Genomic DNA, 18,159 nt, shown 5'->3' with positions numbered 1-18,159 from the left:
ACTTGTCGTACTTTCCACCTTTAAACTTATAGAACCTAAATGCTCTATGATCTCAAGTAGAATCTCCATGTTATTTTAAAATTCTCAATGATATAAGTGAAAGGGAAATAGACTCAACATTTCCTATAATTGATTTTGGTGTTTGACGACCATCACAAACCTTGTGGACTAACCAGTTTGCCTAGTTGATCATTTCACAGGTGCATAAGTTCATCTACAACTATTCTAAATCGACTGCCTGGAATACCGTAGATTATTCCGGACAGGAGAAGCTTTTTGGAAAAACAGACTAAGCGCAGACCGTCTGGGCCCTTGCGGCGGACCGTCCGCGACACCAGGATGACCCTCGGACAGAACCAATGCAAAAACACAAGTTTACACTACAGACCGTCCGATGGAAAAGCAAGCACCGTCCGAGACCAAGCGCGGACCGTCCGGCCTCAAGCGCGGACCGTCCGGTCCGTGAAGAACCGAAAAAACCCGAAGGTGCCGGGTTCGGTAAAATGAATTTTAGCATCCTCGCGGACCGTCCGTGGTGCACGACCGGACCGTCCGCGATTGCCTTTATCTGACATCTGACGACGCATTAAATGCTATATAGCCGTTGATATAACCATTACTGCTGACCGTTGCGATTTCAGCCGTTGATGTGGAGGGGCGGACCGTCCGGACCAGGGGCACGGACCGTCCGCGGTCGACAGAAAAGGAGCAACAACTAGGAAGTGGTTGGGGGCTATAAATACAACCCCAACCACCTCCATTCACTACACCCAAGCATTCCAACCTTACACATTCAATGCAAGAGCTAGCAATCCATTCCAAGTTCCATAATTGAGACAAGTGATCATTAGTGATTAGTGGCTTGAGAGAGAGAGTGATCTGTGTGTTATTTGTCGCTCTTGTCGCTTGGCTTTTGCAATCGTGCTTTCTTCTTCCTCATTCTTATTCTTCAAGTGACTTGTAATCAAAGCAAGAGACACCAATTGTGTGGTGGTCCTTGTGGGGTCTTGAGAGCACCTAGAGGGGGGGTGAATAGGTGATCCTGTGAAACTTGAAACTTAATCCAGAAAAACTTGATTAGGCGTTAGCACAATAATGCCATGTGGCTAGAGAGGAGTCTCAACAAAACACAATAACCAAGAGATCAATCACATAGATGGCACAGTGGTTTATCCCGTGGTTCGGCCAAGACCAACGCTTGCCTACTCCACGTTGTGGCGTCCCAACGGACGAGGGTTGCAATCAACCCCTCTCAAGCGGTCCAAAGACCCACTTGAATACCACGGTGTTTTGCTTGCTTTACTATATCCCGTTTGCGAGGAATCTCCACACTTTGGAGCCTCTCGCCCTTACACTTGAGATTCACAAAGAAGCACGGAGTAAGGGAGGGATGAGCAACACACTCAAGACAAGAAATCACAGCAACACCACGCACACAAGTCGCAACAAGAGCTCACAACACGACTCAATGAGTTCACAACTCAACTAGAGCTCTAATTGTTATCGCAAGGAATCAAAAACGCGGAATCGATGTCTTAGTGCTTAGGAATGCTTGGTGTTTCTCCTCCATGCGCCTAGGGGTCCCTTTTATAGTCCCAAGGCAGCTACAAGCCGTTGAGAGCAATCTGGGAAGGCAATTCTTGCTTTCTGTCGCCTAGCGCACCGGACAGTCCGGTGCACCACCGGACACTGTCCGGTGCGGATTTCCTTCCTTATTTGGCGAAGCCGACCGTTGGTAGCCTTGGAGCCGTTGGTGCACCGGACACTGTCCGGTGCACACCGGACAGTCCGGTGCCCCCTACTAGCCGTTGGCTCGGCCACGTGTTCCGCGCGGATCGCGCGGCCGACCGTTGGCCCGGCCGACCGTTGGCTCACCGGACAGTCCGGTGCACACCGGACAGTCCGGTGAATTTTAGCCGTATGCCGTTAATTACTTTCCGAGAGCAGCAAGTTCGCCTGAGTCTGCCTGGTGCATCGGACACTGTCCGGTGCACCACCGGACAGTCCGGTGCACCTAGACTGAGCAGACTTCGGCTGAACAAAGCCATCTTTAATTTCAATTTGATTTCTCCTGTTTCCAGCACTTAGACGCAATACATCAGTCCATAAAACAATGTAGTAAGTCTAGAAACATACCTTTTGACTTGATTTGCACTTTGTCCACCACTTTGCATAGATCAACACTTAGGCACTTGTGTTGGACACTAAATCACCAAAATACTTAGAAATGACCCAAAGGCACATTTCCCTTTCAATCTCCCCCTTTTTGGTGATTTATGCCAACACAACATAAAGCAAGTAGAACAAGTGCAAAATCAATTCAAATAAGAACTCAAAATTGTTTTGATTCAAATTTGACATATATGGATCACTCTTTGCCACCACTTGGTTTGTTTTTGCAAATCAAACTCAATTTCCTATCTCTAAGTCAAACACACATGTTGAACCATAATGAGAGCTGTTTCATGAGAAATTGATCAAGGATTCAAAAACTCCCCCTTTTTCCCATGATTGAGCCTTCTCCCCACAAGAGACCAACTTTTGACAAAAGAGACACAAGAGAGTTTTGACAAATCAAAAAGCTCTATTCTACTATTTTCAAAAATTTCTAAAGTGGTAGCTGATCCATTTATTGCTTTGGCCTTATTTTCTCCCCCTTTGGCATCAAGCACCAAAACAGGATCAATCTTGGCCCTTAAACCCCATTGCCTCACCAAAATCTTCAACTAAGAGTAAAAAGGCAATAAGAGTACAAAGATGAACTTGGAAAAGTTACTCTTTCATCGGAGTGCAGTGGAAATCTTGCATGGTCCAAGTCCACCTTTTCCCTTTCAAACCTCCTTTGAGACTGAATTAAGCAAACTCAAGCACACAGTTAGTCTCAAAGGGTCAAGTTGTAGCACATCTCCCCCTAAATTTGTGCATCACTTGCAAAGGACTTGTGAGGCCCGAGGAGTGCTTGTACAACTTGAGCACCATAAAGAGGCAACAAAATGCAGAAGGAACATGATCAAAGGCATAAACACAAGTATGCTATAATTCAATCCAGGTTCCGCGAATCTAAGATATTGAGCTCACTACGCAGCCTGCAAAAGGTCTTCTCATCTAGAGGCTTGGTAAAGATATCGGCTAGCTGGTTCTCGGTGCTAACATGAAACACTTTGATATCTCCCTTTTGCTGGTGGTCTCTCAAAAAGTGATGCCGGATGTCTATGTGCTTTGTGCGGCTGTGTTCAATAGGATTTTCCGCCATGCGGATAGCACTCTCATTATCACATAGGAGTGGGACTTTGCTCAGATTGTAGCCAAAGTCCCGGAGGGTTTGCCTCATCCAAAGTAGTTGCGCGCAACACTGTCGTGCGGCAACGTACTCGGCCTCAGCGGTGGATAGGGCAACGGAAGTTTGTTTCTTAGAATTCCATGACACCAGGGACCTTCCTAAGAATTGGCACGTCCCCGATGTACTCTTCCTATCGACCTTACATCCGGCATAGTCGGAGTCTGAATATCCAATCAAGTCAAAGGTAGACCCCTTTGGATACCAGATCCCGAAGCAAGGCGTAGCGACTAAATATCTAAGAATTCGCTTCACAGCCACTAAGTGACAATCCCTTGGATCAGATTGAAATCTAGCACACATGCATACGCTAAGCATAATATCCGGTCTACAAGCACATAAATAAAGTAAAGACCCTATCATAGACCGGTATGATTTTTGATCAACGGACTTACCTCCTTTGTTGAGGTCGGTGTGTCCGTCGGTTCCCATTGGAGTCTTTGCGGGCTTGGCGTCCTTCATCCCAAACCGCTTGATCAAGTCTTGCGTGTACTTCGTTTGGGAGATGAAGGTGCCGTCCTTGAGTTGCTTCACTTGGAACCCAAGGAAGTAGTTCAACTCGCCCATCATCGACATCTCGAATTTCTTCGTCATCACCCTGCTAAACTCTTCACAAGACTTTTGGTTAGTGGAACCAAATATTATGTCATCGACATAAATTTGGCACACAAAAAATCACCATCACAAGTCTTAGTAAAAAGAGTTGGATCGGCTTTCCCAACCTTGAAAGCATTATCAATTAAAAAGTCTCTAAGGCATTCATACCATGCTCTTGGGGCTTGCTTAAGTCCATAGAGCGCCTTAGAGAGCTTACACACGTGGTCGGGGTACCGTTCATCCTCGAAGCCAGGGGGTTGCCCTACGTACACCTCCTCCTTGATTGGCCCGTTGAGGAAAGCGCTCTTCACATCCATTTGGAACAACCTGAAAGAATGGTGAGCGGCATATGCTAGCAAGATACGAATGGATTCTAGCCTAGCCACAGGAGCAAAAGTCTCCTCAAAGTCCAAACCTGCGACTTGGGCATAACCTTTTGCCACAAGTCGAGCCTTGTTCCTTGTCACCACCCCGTGCTCGTCTTGTTTGTTGCGAAACACCCACTTGGTTCCCACAACATTTTGCTTAGGACGAGGCACCAGTGTCCAAACTTCATTCCTCTTGAAGTTGTTGAGCTCCTCTTGCATGGCCAACACCCAGTCCGGATCTAGCAAGGCCTCCTCTACCCTGAAAGGCTCAATAGAATATACAAAGGAGTAATGCTCACAAAAATTAACTAATCGAGACCGAGTAGTTACTCCCTTGCTAATCTCACCCAAAATCTGGTCGACGGGATGATTCCTTTGAATCGTCGCTCGAACTTGGGTTGGAGGTGCCGGTTGTGCTTCTTCCTCCATCACATGATCATCTTGTGCTCCCCCTTGATCACACGTCTCCTCTTGATGATCCAGTTCATCGTCTTGAGTTGGGGGATGCACCATTGTTGAGGAAGAAGGTTGATCTTGCTCATTTCGTTCCTGTGGTCGTATATCACCAATCGCCATGGTTCGTATTGCGGCTGTCGGAACATCTTCTTCATCTACATCATCAAGATCAACAACTTGCTCTCTTGGAGAGCCATTAGTCTCATCAAATACAACATCGCTAGAGACTTCAACCAAACCCGATGATTTGTTGAAGACCCTATACGCCTTTGTATTTGAATCATAACCTAACAAAAACCCTTCTACAGCTTTGGGAGCAAATTTAGAATTCCTACCCTTCTTCACTAGAATGTAGCATTTACTCCCAAAAACTCAGAAATACGAAACATTGGGTTTGTTACCGGTTAGTAGCTCGTATGACGTCTTCTTGAGGAGGCGATGAAGGTAGACCCTGTTGATGGCGTGGCAAGCCGTGTGAAAGGGAATTAGGCTTACACCTAGTTCCTATATAATTTTGGTGGTTGAATTGCCCAACACAAATCTTTGGACTAACTAGTTTGCCCAAGTGTATAGATTATACAGGTGTAAAAGGTTCACACTCAGCCAATAAAAAGACCAAGTTTTGGATTCAACAATGGAGCTAAGTGGGAACCGAAGGCCCTCTGGTCTGGGATCACCGGACTGTCCGGTGTACACCGGACAGTGTCCGGTGCACCACCGGACAGTGTCCGGTGCACCAGAGGACTCCAGCTCAAACTCGCCACCTTCGGGAATTTCCAGAGGCGACTCCGCTATAATTCACCGGACTGTCCGGTGTACACCGGACAGTGTACGGTGCGCCAAGGGAGGTCGGCCTCAGGAACTCGCCAGCTTCGGGAAACTCCAACGGCTAGTCCGCTAAAATTCACCGGACTGTCCGGTGTGCACCGGACTGTCCGGTGCGACTCCGGAGCAACGGCTATCTCCGCGCCAACGGCTCTCTGCCGCGCATTTAATGCGCGCTCTGCGCGCGCAGATGTCAGGGGCGCCCACTCCGGCACACCGGACAAGGAACAGTGCATGTCCGGTGTGCACCGGACACCCAGGCGGGCCCACAAGTCAGCAGCTCCAACGGCTAGAATCCAACGGCAGTGATGACGTGGCAGGGGGCACCAGACTGTCCGGTGTGCCATCGAATAGACAGAACTCCCAACGGCCATATTTGGTGGTTGGGGCTATAAATACCCCAACCACCCCACCATTCATTGCATCCAAGTTTTCCACTTCCCAACTACTACAAGAGCTCTAGCATTCAATTCTAGACACACCAAAGAGATCAAATCCTCTCCAAATTCCACACAACACCATAGTGACTAGAGAGAGTGATTTGCTTGTGTTATTTCGAGCTCTTGCGCTTGGATTGCTTTCTTTGTTCTTGATTCTTTCATTGCGATCAACTCACTTGTAATTGAGGCAAGAGACACCAACCTTGTGGTGGTCCTTGTAGGAACTTTGTGTTCCAAGTGATTGAGAAGAGAAAGCTCACTCGATCCGTGGGATCGTTTGAGAGAGGGAAGGGTTGAAAGAGACCCGGCCTTTGTGGCCTCCTCAACGGGGAGTAGGTTTGCAAGAACCGAACCTCGGTAAAACAAATCCGCGTGTCACACTCTTCATTTGCTTGCGATTTGTTTTTCCACCCTCTCTCGCGGACTCGTTTCTTTATTACTAACGCTAACCTGGCTTGTAGTTGTGTTTATATTTGTAAATTTCAGTTTCGCCCTATTCACCCCCCCCTCTAGGCGACTATCAATTGGTATCGGAGCACGGTGCTTCATTAGAGCCTAACCGCTCGAAGTGATGTCGGGAGATCACGCCAAGAAGGAGATGGAGACCGGCGAAAAGCCCACTACAAGCCACGGGAGCACTTCATCGGAAGAGTCCCGCACCAAGAGGAAGGAGAAGAAGAAGGACTCCTCCAAACGGAAGGAAAAAAAGTCTTCCTCTTCTCACCACAAAGAGAAGAAGGAAAAATCTTCTTCCTACAAGCCGCATCGGAAAGGCGACAAGCACAAGAGGATGAGGAAAGTGGTCTACTACGAGACCGACACTTCATCAACATCGACCTCCGACTCCGATGCGCCCTCCGTCACTTCTAAGCGCCAAGAGCGCAAGAAGTATAGTAAGATCCCCCTACGCTACCCTCGCATTTCCAAACATACACCTTTACTTTCCGTCCCATTAGGCAAACCACCAACTTTTGATGGTGAAGATTACGCTAGGTGGAGCGATTTAATGCGATTTCATCTAACCTCGCTCCACAAAAGTATATGGGATGTTGTTGAGTTTGGTGCACAGGTACCGTCGGTAGGGGATGAGAACTATGATGAGGATGAGGTGGCCCAAATCGAGCACTTCAACTCTCAAGCAACAACAATACTCCTCGCCTCTCTAAGTAGAGAGGAGTATAACAAAGTACAAGGGTTGAAGAGCGCCAAGGAGATTTGGGATGTGCTCAAAACCGCGCACGAAGGAGACGAGCTCACCAAGATCACCAAGCGGGAAACAATCGAGGGGGAGCTCGGTCGGTTCCGGCTTTGCAAAGGGGAGGAGCCACAACACATGTACAACCGGCTCAAGACCTTGGTGAATCAAGTGCGTAACCTTGGGAGCGTTAAGTGGGATGACCACGAGATGGTTAAGGTTATTCTAAGATCTCTTATTTTCCTTAACCCTACTCAAGTTCAATTAATCCGTGGTAATCCTAGATATACTAAAATGACCCCCGAGGAAGTTATCGGGAATTTTGTGAGTTTTGAGTGCATGATCAAAGGCTCGAGGAAGATCAACGAGCTTGATGATGCCACCACATCCGAAGCTCAACCCGTTGCATTCAAGGCAACGGAGGAGAGGAAGGAGGAGTCTACACCAAGTCGACAACCAATAGACGCCTCCAAGCTTGACAATGAGGAAATGGCGCTCGTCATCAAGAGCTTCCGCCAAATCCTCAAGCAAAGGAGGGGAAGGATTACAAGTCCCGCTCCAAGAAGGTTTGCTACAAGTGTGGTAAGCCCGGTCATTTTATTGCTAAATGTCCTATATCTAGTGACAGTGACCGAGGCGACGACAAGAAGGGGAGGCGAAAGGAGAAGAAGAGGTACTACAAGAAGAAGGGCGGTGATGCCCATGTTTGTCGGGAGTGGGACTCCGACGAAAGCTCAAGCGACTCCTCCGACGACGAGGACGCCGCCAACATCGCCGTCACCAAGGGACTCCTCTTCCCCAACGTCGGCCATAAGTGCCTCATGGCAAAGGACGGCAAAAAGAAGAAGGTTAAATCCAACTCCTCCACTAAATATGAGTCTTCCAGTGATGATAATGCTAGTGGTGAGGAAGATAATTTGCGTACTCTTTTTGCCAACCTTAACATGGAACAAAAGGAGAAATTAAATGAACTAATAAGTGCCATCCATGAGAAGGATGATCTCTTGGACTCCCAAGAGGACTTCCTAATCAAGGAAAATAAAAAACATGTTAAGGTTAAAAATGCTTACGCTCTACAAGTTGAAAAATGTGAAAATTTGTCTAGTGAGCTAAGCTCTTGCCGTGAGATGATTGACAACCTTAGAAATGAAAATGCTAGTTTAAATGCTAAGGTTAATTCTCATGTTTGTAATGTTTCAATTCCCAATCCTAGAGATAATAATGATGATTTGCTTGCTAGGATTGAAGAATTAAACATTTCTCTTGCTAGCCTTAGATTAGAGAATGAAAATTTGATTGCTAAGGCTAAAGATTTTGATGTTTGCAAAGTTACAATTGCCGATCTTAGAGATAAGAATGATATACTTCGTGCTAAGATTGTAGAACTTAATTCTTGCAAACCATCTACATCTACCATTGAGCATGTCACTATTTGTACTAGATGTAGAAATGTTGATATTGATGCTATTCATGATCATATGGCTTTAATTAAACAACAAAATGATCATATAGCAAAACTAGATGCTAAAATTGCCGAGCACAACTTAGAAAATGAGAAATTTAAATTTGCTCGTAGCATGCTTTATAATGGGAGACGCCCTGGCATTAAGGATGGCATTGGCTTCCAAAGGGGAGACAATGTCAAACTTAATGCCCCTCCTAAAAATTTGTCTAACTTTGTTAAGGGCAAGGCTCCCATGCCTCAGGATAACGAGGGTTACATTTTGTACCCTGCCGGTTATCCCGAGAACAAAATTAGGAGAATTCATTCTAGGAAGTCTCACTCTGGCCCTAATCATGCTTTTATGTATAAGGGTGAGACATCTAGCTCTAGGCAACCAACCCGTGCCAAGTTGCCTAGAAAGAAAACTCCTAATGCATCAAATGATCATACCATTTCTTTTAAAACTTTTGATGCTTCTTATGTGCTTACTAACAAATCCGGCAAGGTAGTTGCCAAGTTTGTTGGGGGCAAACACAAGGGGTCAAAGACTTGTGTTTGGGTACCCAAAGTTCTTGTTTCTAATGCCAAAGGACCCAAAACAGTTTGGGTACCTAAAGTCAAGAACTAAATTTGTTTTGTAGGTTTATGCATCCGGGGGCTCAAGTTGGATACTCGACAGCGGGTGCACAAACCACATGACAGGGGAGAAGAAGATGTTCTCCTCATATGAGAAAAACCAAGATCCCCAACGAGCTATCACATTCGGGGATGGAAATCAAGGTTTGGTCAAAGGATTGGGTAAAATTGCTATATCACCTGACCATACCATTTCCAATGTTTTTCTTGTAGATTCTTTAGATTACAATTTGCTTTCTGTATCCCAATTATGTCAAATGGGCTACAACTGTCTATTCACTGATGTAGGTGTCACTGTCTTTAGAAGAAGTGATGATTCAATAGCATTTAAGGGAGTGTTAGAGGGTCAGCTATACTTGGTAGATTTTGATAGAGCTGAACTCGACACTTGCTTAATTGCTAAGACTAACATGGGTTGGCTCTGGCACCGCCGACTAGCCCATGTTGGGATGAAGAATCTTCACAAGCTTCTAAAGGGAGAACATATTTTAGGATTAACAAATGTTCATTTTGAGAAAGACAGGGTTTGTAGCGCATGCCAGGCGGGAAAGCAAGTTGGAACCCAACATCCACACAAGAACATCATGACGACCGACAGGCCGCTTGAGCTACTCCACATGGATCTATTCGGCCCGATTGCTTACATAAGCATCGGCGGGAGTAAGTATTGTCTTGTTGTTGTGGATGATTATTCTCGCTTCACTTGGGTGTTCTTTTTACAGGAAAAATCTCAAACCCAAGAGACCTTAAAGGGATTCTTGAGACGGGCTCAAAATGAGTTCGGCTTAAGGATCAAGAAAATAAGAAGCGACAACGGGACGGAGTTCAAGAACTCTCAAATCGAAGGTTTTCTTAAGGAAGAGGGCATCAAGCATGAGTTCTCTTCTCCCTACACACCTCAACAAAATGGTGTAGTGGAGAGGAAGAATCGAACTCTATTGGACATGGCAAGGACCATGCTTGATGAATATAAGACTTCGGATCGGTTTTGGGCCGAGGCAGTCAACACCGCCTGCTACGCCATCAACCGATTATATCTACACCGAATCCTCAAGAAGACATCATATGAACTCCTAACCGGTAAAAAGCCCAACATCTCATATTTTAGAGTCTTTGGTAGCAAATGCTTTATTCTTGTTAAAAGAGGTAGAAAATCAAAATTTGCTCCTAAGACTGTAGAAGGCTTTTTACTTGGTTATGACTCAAACACAAGGGCATATAGGGTCTTTAACAAGTCCACTGGACTAGTTGAAGTCTCATGTGACGTTGTGTTTGATGAAACTAACGGCTCTCAAGTAGAGCAAGTTGATCTTGATGAGATAGGTGATGAAGAGGCTCCATGCATAGCGCTAAGGAACATGTCCATTGGGGATGTGTGTCCTAAGGAATCCGAAGAGCCTCCAACTACACAAGATCAACCATCCTCCTCAATTCAAGCATCTCCACCAACTCAAAATGAGGATGAGGCTCAAGTTGATGGAGGACAAGATCAAGAAGATGAGCCACCTCATGATGATGGCAATGATCAAAGGGGAGAGGCAAATGATCAAGAAAAGGAGGATGAGCAAGAACCAAGGCCGCCACACCCAAGAGTCCACCAAGCAATACAACGAGATCACCCCGTCGACACCATCCTCGGCGACATTCATAAGGGGGTAACTACTCGATCTCGTGTTGCCCATTTTTGTGAACATTACTCGTTTGTTTCCTCTATTGAGCCACACAGGGTAGAGGAAGCACTCCAAGATTCGGATTGGGTGGTGGCAATGCAAGAGGAGCTCAACAACTTCACTAGGAATGAGGTATGGCATTTAGTTCCACGTCCTAACCAAAATGTTGTAGGAACCAAGTGGGTCTTCCGCAACAAGCAAGATGAGCATGGTGTGGTGGCAAGGAACAAAGCTCGACTTGTGGCCAAGGGATACTCCCAAGTCGAAGGTTTGGATTTCGGTGAAACCTATGCACCCGTAGCTAGGCTTGAGTCATTTCGCATATTATTGGCCTATGCTACTTACCATGGCTTTAAGCTTTATCAAATGGATGTGAAAAGTGCCTTCCTCAATGGACCAATCAAGGAAGAGGTCTATGTTGAGCAACCTCCCGGCTTTGAAGACAGTAAGTATCCTAACCATGTCTATAAGCTCTCTAAGGCGCTTTATGGGCTCAAGCAAGCCCCAAGAGCATGGTATGAATGCCTTAGAGATTTCCTTATTGCTAATGGCTTCAAAGTTGGAAAGGCCGATCCTACACTCTTTACTAAAACTCTTGAAAATGACTTGTTTGTATGCCAAATTTATGTTGATGATATTATATTTGGGTCTACTAACGAGTCTACATGTGAAGAGTTTAGTAGGATCATGACACAAAAGTTCGAGATGTCTATGATGGGGGAGTTGAAGTATTTCTTAGGATTCCAAGTGAAGCAACTCCAAGAGGGCACCTTCATCAGCCAAACAAAGTACACTCAAGACATTCTAACCAAGTTTGGGATGAAGGATGCCAAACCCATCAAGACACCCATGGGAACCAATGGGCATCTCGACCTCGACACGGGAGGAAAGACCGTGGATCAAAAGGTATACCGGTCGATGATAGGTTCTTTACTCTATTTATGTGCATCTCGACCGGATATTATGCTTTCTGTATGCATGTGTGCAAGATTCCAAGCCGACCCTAAGGAAGCTCACCTTACGGCCGTAAAACGAATCTTGAGATATTTAGCTTATACTCCTAAGTTTGGGCTTTGGTATCCTAAGGGATCCACTTTTGATTTAATTGGTTATTCCGATGCCGATTGGGCGGGGTGCAAAATCAATAGAAAGAGCACATCGGGGACTTGCCAGTTCTTGGGAAGATCCTTGGTGTCTTGGGCTTCAAAGAAGCAAAATTCGGTTGCTCTTTCCACCGCCGAAGCCGAGTACATTGCCGCCGGTCATTGTTGCGCGCAATTGCTTTGGATGAGGCAAACCCTGCGGGACTACGGTTACAAATTAACCAAAGTCCCTTTGCTATGTGATAATGAGAGTGCAATCAAAATGGCCGACAATCCCGTCGGGCATAGCCGCACTAAACACATAGCCATTCGGTATCATTTTCTTAGGGATCACCAACAAAAGGGAGATATCGAGATTTCTTACATTAACACTAAAGATCAATTAGCCGATATCTTTACCAAGCCTCTTGATGAACAATCTTTTAACAAACTTAGGCATGAGCTCAATATTCTTGATTCGCGCAATTTCTTTTGTTAGATTGCACACATAGCTCATTTATATATCTTTGATCGTATCCCCTTCCTATGCTATGACTAATGTGTTTTCAAGTCTATTTCAAACCAAGTCATAGGTATATTGAAAGGGAATTGGAGTCTTCGGCGAAGACAAAAAGGCTTCCACTCCGTAACTCAACCTTCGCCGTCGCTACATACCACTCTCCATCCTTGGGGGAGAAAGCAAAAGGACTTCGTCTTTGGTATAATCTTAACTCATTTGTTTATGACCAAAGGGGAAGAAACTACTTCTAGGGCTCTAATGATTCCGTTTTTGGCGATTCATGCCAAAAAGGGGGAGAAATGAGCCCAAAGCAAAAGGACCGCACCACCACCAATTTCAAAAACTTAAGTGTTGAATATTTTCAATTGGTAGCCTATTGAGTTCAAAAGGGGGAGAAAGTAGTATTTCAAAATGATATATCAAAACCCTCTTGAACACTAAGAGGAGTATCTCATTTAGGGGGAGTTTTGTTTAGTCAAAGGAAAAGCATTTGAAACAGGGGGAGAAAATTTCAAATCTTGAAAATGCTTTGCAAAAATCTTATTCATTTACCTTTGACTATTTGCAAAAGAACTTTGAAAATGATTTACAAAAGAGTTTGCAAAAACAAAACATGTGGTGCAAACGTGGTCCAAAATGTTATATAAGAAAGAAACAATCCACGCATATCTTGTAAGTATTCATATTGGCTCAAATTCTAAGTAACCTTTACACTTACATTATGCAAACTAGTTCAATTATGCACTTCTATATTTGCTTTGGTTTGTGTTGGCATCAATCACCAAAAAGGGGGAGATTGAAAGGGAATTAGGCTTACACCTAGTTCCTATATAATTTTGGTGGTTGAATTGCCCAACACAAATCTTTGGACTAACTAGTTTGCCCAAGTGTATAGATTATACAGGTGTAAAAGGTTCACACTCAGCCAATAAAAAGACCAAGTTTTGGATTCAACAATGGAGCTAAGTGGGAACCGAAGGCCCTCTGGTCTGGGATCACCGGACTGTCCGGTGCACCACCGGACAGTGTCCGGTGCACCAGAGGACTCCAGCTCAAACTCGCCACCTTCTGGAATTTCCAGAGGCGACTCCGCTATAATTCACCGGACTGTCCGGTGTACACCGGACAGTGTACGGTGCGCCAAGGGAGGTCGGCCTCAGGAACTCGCCAGCTTCGGGAAACTCCAACGGCTAGTCCGCTAAAATTCACCGGACTGTCCGGTGTGCACCGGACTGTCCGGTGCGACTCCGGAGCAACGGCTATCTCCGCGCCAACGGCTCTCTGCCGCGCATTTAATGCGCGCTCTGCGCGCGCAGATGTCAGGGGCGCCCACTCCGGCACACCGGACAAGGAACAGTGCATGTCCGGTGTGCACCGGACACCCAGGCGGGCCCACAAGTCAGCAGCTCCAACGGCTAGAATCCAACGGCAGTGATGACGTGGCAGGGGGCACCGGACTGTCCGGTGTGCCATCGAATAGACAGAACTCCCAACGGCCATATTTGGTGGTTGGGGCTATAAATACCCCAACCACCCCACCATTCATTGCATCCAAGTTTTCCACTTCCCAACTACTACAAGAGCTCTAGCATTCAATTCTAGACACACCAAAGAGATCAAATCCTCTCCAAATTCCACACAACACCATAGTGACTAGAGAGAGTGATTTGCTTGTGTTATTTCGAGCTCTTGCGCTTGGATTGCTTTCTTTGTTCTTGATTCTTTCATTGCGATCAACTCACTTGTAATTGAGGCAAGAGACACCAACCTTGTGGTGGTCCTTGTAGGAACTTTGTGTTCCAAGTGATTGAGAAGAGAAAGCTCACTCGATCCGTGGGATCGTTTGAGAGAGGGAAGGGTTGAAAGAGACCCGGCCTTTGTGGCCTCCTCAACGGGGAGTAGGTTTGCAAGAACCGAACCTCGGTAAAACAAATCCGCGTGTCACACTCTTCATTTGCTTGCGATTTGTTTTTCCACCCTCTCTCGCGGACTCGTTTCTTTATTACTAACGCTAACCCGGCTTGTAGTTGTGTTTATATTTGTAAATTTCAGTTTCGCCCTATTCACCCCCCCCCCTCTAGGCGACTATCACCGTGTTCACGGCTTCCGACCAAAAGCGCTCAGGGGTCTTGAACTCTCCAAGCATCGTCCTCGCCATGTCTATAAGCGTCCTGTTCTTCCTCTCTACCACACCATTTTGCTGTGGTGTGTAGGGAGCGGAGAACTCGTGCTTGATCCCTTCCTCCTTAAGGTACTCCTCCACTTGAAGGTTCTTGAACTCGGACCCATTGTCGCTCCTTATCTTCTTCACTTTGAGCTCAAACTCGTTTTGAGCTCTCCTTAGGAAGCGCTTGAGGGTCCCTTGGGTTTCAGATTTATCCTGCAAAAGGAATACCCAAGTGAAGCGGGAAAAGTCATCAACAATAACTAGACCATACTTACTTCCTCCTATGCTTAGATAGGCGACGGGTCCGAAGAGGTCCATATGTAGCAGCTCCAGAGGTCTTGATGTGGTCATCACATTCTTGTTGTGATGCGCTCCTCCCACTTGTTTACCTGCTTGACAAGCTGCACAAGGTCTATCTTTTTCGAAAGTAACATTGGTTAGACCTATCACGTGTTCTCCCTTTAGAAGCTTGTGAAGGTTCTTCATCCCCACATGTGCTAAGCGGTGATGCCACAGCCAGCCCATGCTAGGCTTAGCAATTAAGCATGCATCTAGACCGGCCTCCTCTTTTGCAAAATCAACTAAATAAAGTTTGTCGTCTAATACACCCTTAAAAGCTAATGAACCATCACTTCTTCTAAAGACAGACACATCCACATTTGTGAATAGACAATTATATCCCATTTTGCATAATTGACTAACAGATAACAAATTATATCCAAGAGACTCAACTAAAAACACATTAGATATATAGTGCTCGGATGAAATAGCAATTTTACCTAACCCTTTTACCTTGCCTTGATTCCCATCACCGAATATTATTGAATCTTGGGAATCCTTGTTTTTGACGTAGGAGGTGAACATCTTCTTCTCCCTCGTCATATGATTTGTGCATCCGCTGTCGATAATCCAGCTTGAACCCCCGGATGCATAAACCTGCAAGGCAAATTTAGGCTTGGGTCTTAGGTACCCAACTTTTGTTGGGTCCTACAAGGTTAGTCACAATTGTCTTAGGGACCCAAATGCAAGTTTTATCTCCCTTGCATCTTGCCCCTAACTTCCTAGCAACCACCTTCTTATTCTTTCTACAAATGGCAAATGAAGCATTGCAAGCATGATATATTGTAGAGGGTTCATCAACTTTCCTAGGAACATTAACAACATTTCTCCTAGGCATATGAACAACATATCTCATAGACATATCTCTACCATGCATATAGGTAGAACTAGAAGCAAACATGGCATGAGAGTCAAAAGCATCATAAGCATTACAACTCCTATAAGACTGTCTTCTATCATGGTACATAACAGCATGGTTCTTTTTAGCACTACTAGCTATAGGGGCCTTCCCTTTCTCCTTGGCGGAGATGGGAGCCTTATGGCTTGTTAAGTCCTTGGCTTCCCTCTTGAAGCCAAGTCCATCCTTAATTGAGGGGTGTCTACCAATCGTGTAGGCATCCCTTGCAAATTTTAGCTTGTCAAATTCATTCTTGCTAGTCTTAAGTTGGGCATTAAGACTAGCCAATTCATCATTCAATTTGGAAATTGAAACTCGGTGTTCACTACAGGCATCAATGTCAAAATCTTTACACCTATTGCAAATCATAACATGTTCTACACAAGAGTTAGATTTACTAGCTATTTCTAGCTTAGCATTCAAATCATCATTTATGCTCCTTAAGCTAGAAATTGTCTCATGGCAAGAAGATAGTTCACAAGAAAGCATTTCATTTCTTTTAACTTCTAAAGCATGAGATTTTTGTGCCTCTACAAATTTGTCATGCTCTTCATATAAAAGGTCCTCTTGTTTCTCTAAAAGTCTATCCTTTTCATTCAAGGCATCAATCAATTCATTAATCTTATCTATTTTAGTCCTATCCAATCCCTTGAACAAACTAGAGTAATCTATTTCTTCATCACTGGACTCATCATCACTAGAAGAATCATAAGTGGCATTGTTTCGAGTACATACCTTCTTCTCCTTCGCCATGAGGCATGTGTGACGCTCGTTGGGGAAAAGGGATGACTTGTTGAAGGCGGTGGCGGTGAGTCCTTCATTGTCAGAGTCGGATGACGAACAATCCGAGTCCCACTCCTTGCCAAGGTGTGCCTCGCCCTTAGCCTTTTTGTATGCCTTCTTCTTCTCCCTCTTGTTCCCCTGTTCCTGGTCACTATCATTATCGGGGCAGTTAGCGATAAAATGACCAATCTTACCACACTTGAAGTATGAGCGCTTCCCCTTTGTCTTGGTCTTGCTTGGCTGTCCCTTGTGACCCTTTAGCGCCATCTTGAAGCGCTTGATGATGAGAGTCATCTCTTCATCATTTAGCCCTGCCGCCTCAACTTGTGCCACCTTGCTAGGTAGCGCCTCCGTGCTTCTTGTTGCCTTGAGAGCAAAGGGTTGAGGCTCATTGATTGGACCATTCAATGCGTCGTCCACGTATCTCGCCTCCTTGATCATCATTCGCCCGCTCATGAACTTCCCAAGAACTTCTTCGGGCGACATCTTGGTGTACCTAGGATTTTCACAAATATTGTTCACCAGATGTGGATCAAGTACAGTAAAGGACCTTAGCATTAGGCAAACGGCGTCGTGGTCCGTCCATCGCGTGCTTCCGTAGCTCCTTATTTTGTTGATGAGGGTCTTGAGCCGGTTGTACGTTTGGGTTGGCTCCTCGCCCCTTATCATTGCAAATCTCCCGAGCTCGCCCTCTACCAACTCCATCTTGGTGAGCAAGGTGACGTCGTTCCCCTCATGAGAGATCTTGAGGGTGTCCCAGATCTGCTTGGCATTGTCCAAGCCGCTCACCTTATGATACTCGTCCCTGCACAAAGAGGCTAACAACACAGTAGTAGCTCGTGCATTTTTATGAATCTGTTCATTAACAAATACAGGACTATCTGAGCTATCAAATTTCATTCCATTCTCAACAATCTCCCATATACTTGGATGGAGAGAGAACAGGTGACTACGCATTTTGTGACTCCAAAATCCGTAGTCCTCTCCATCAAAGTGTGGAGGTTTGCCAAGAGGGATGGAAAGCAAATGTGCATTTGAGCTATGCGGAATACGAGAGTAATCGAAATAAAAGTTTGAATTAACCGTCTTTCTTTTGTCGTAGTCGTTGTCGTCGTTGTCCTTTTGGGAAGAAGTGGACTCATCATTGTCGTCGTAGTAGACGATCTCCTTGATGCTCCTTGTCTTCTTCTTCTTCCCATCTTTGCGTTTGTGGCCCGAGCCCGAGTCGGTAGGCTTGTCATTATTAGGCTCGTTGACGAAGGACTCCTTCTCCTTATCATTGATCGCAATCCCCTTTCCCTTAGGATCCATCTCTTCGGGCGATTAGTCCCTTTCTTGAAGAGAACGGCTCTGATACCAATTGAGAGCACCTAGAGGGGGGGTGAATAGGTGATCCTGTGAA

This window comes from Zea mays, chromosome 9, assembly GCF_902167145.1.
Source record: "Zea mays cultivar B73 chromosome 9, Zm-B73-REFERENCE-NAM-5.0, whole genome shotgun sequence".
Taxonomy (NCBI): domain Eukaryota; kingdom Viridiplantae; phylum Streptophyta; class Magnoliopsida; order Poales; family Poaceae; genus Zea; species Zea mays.
Note: the sequence above shows the minus strand (reverse complement) of the source record.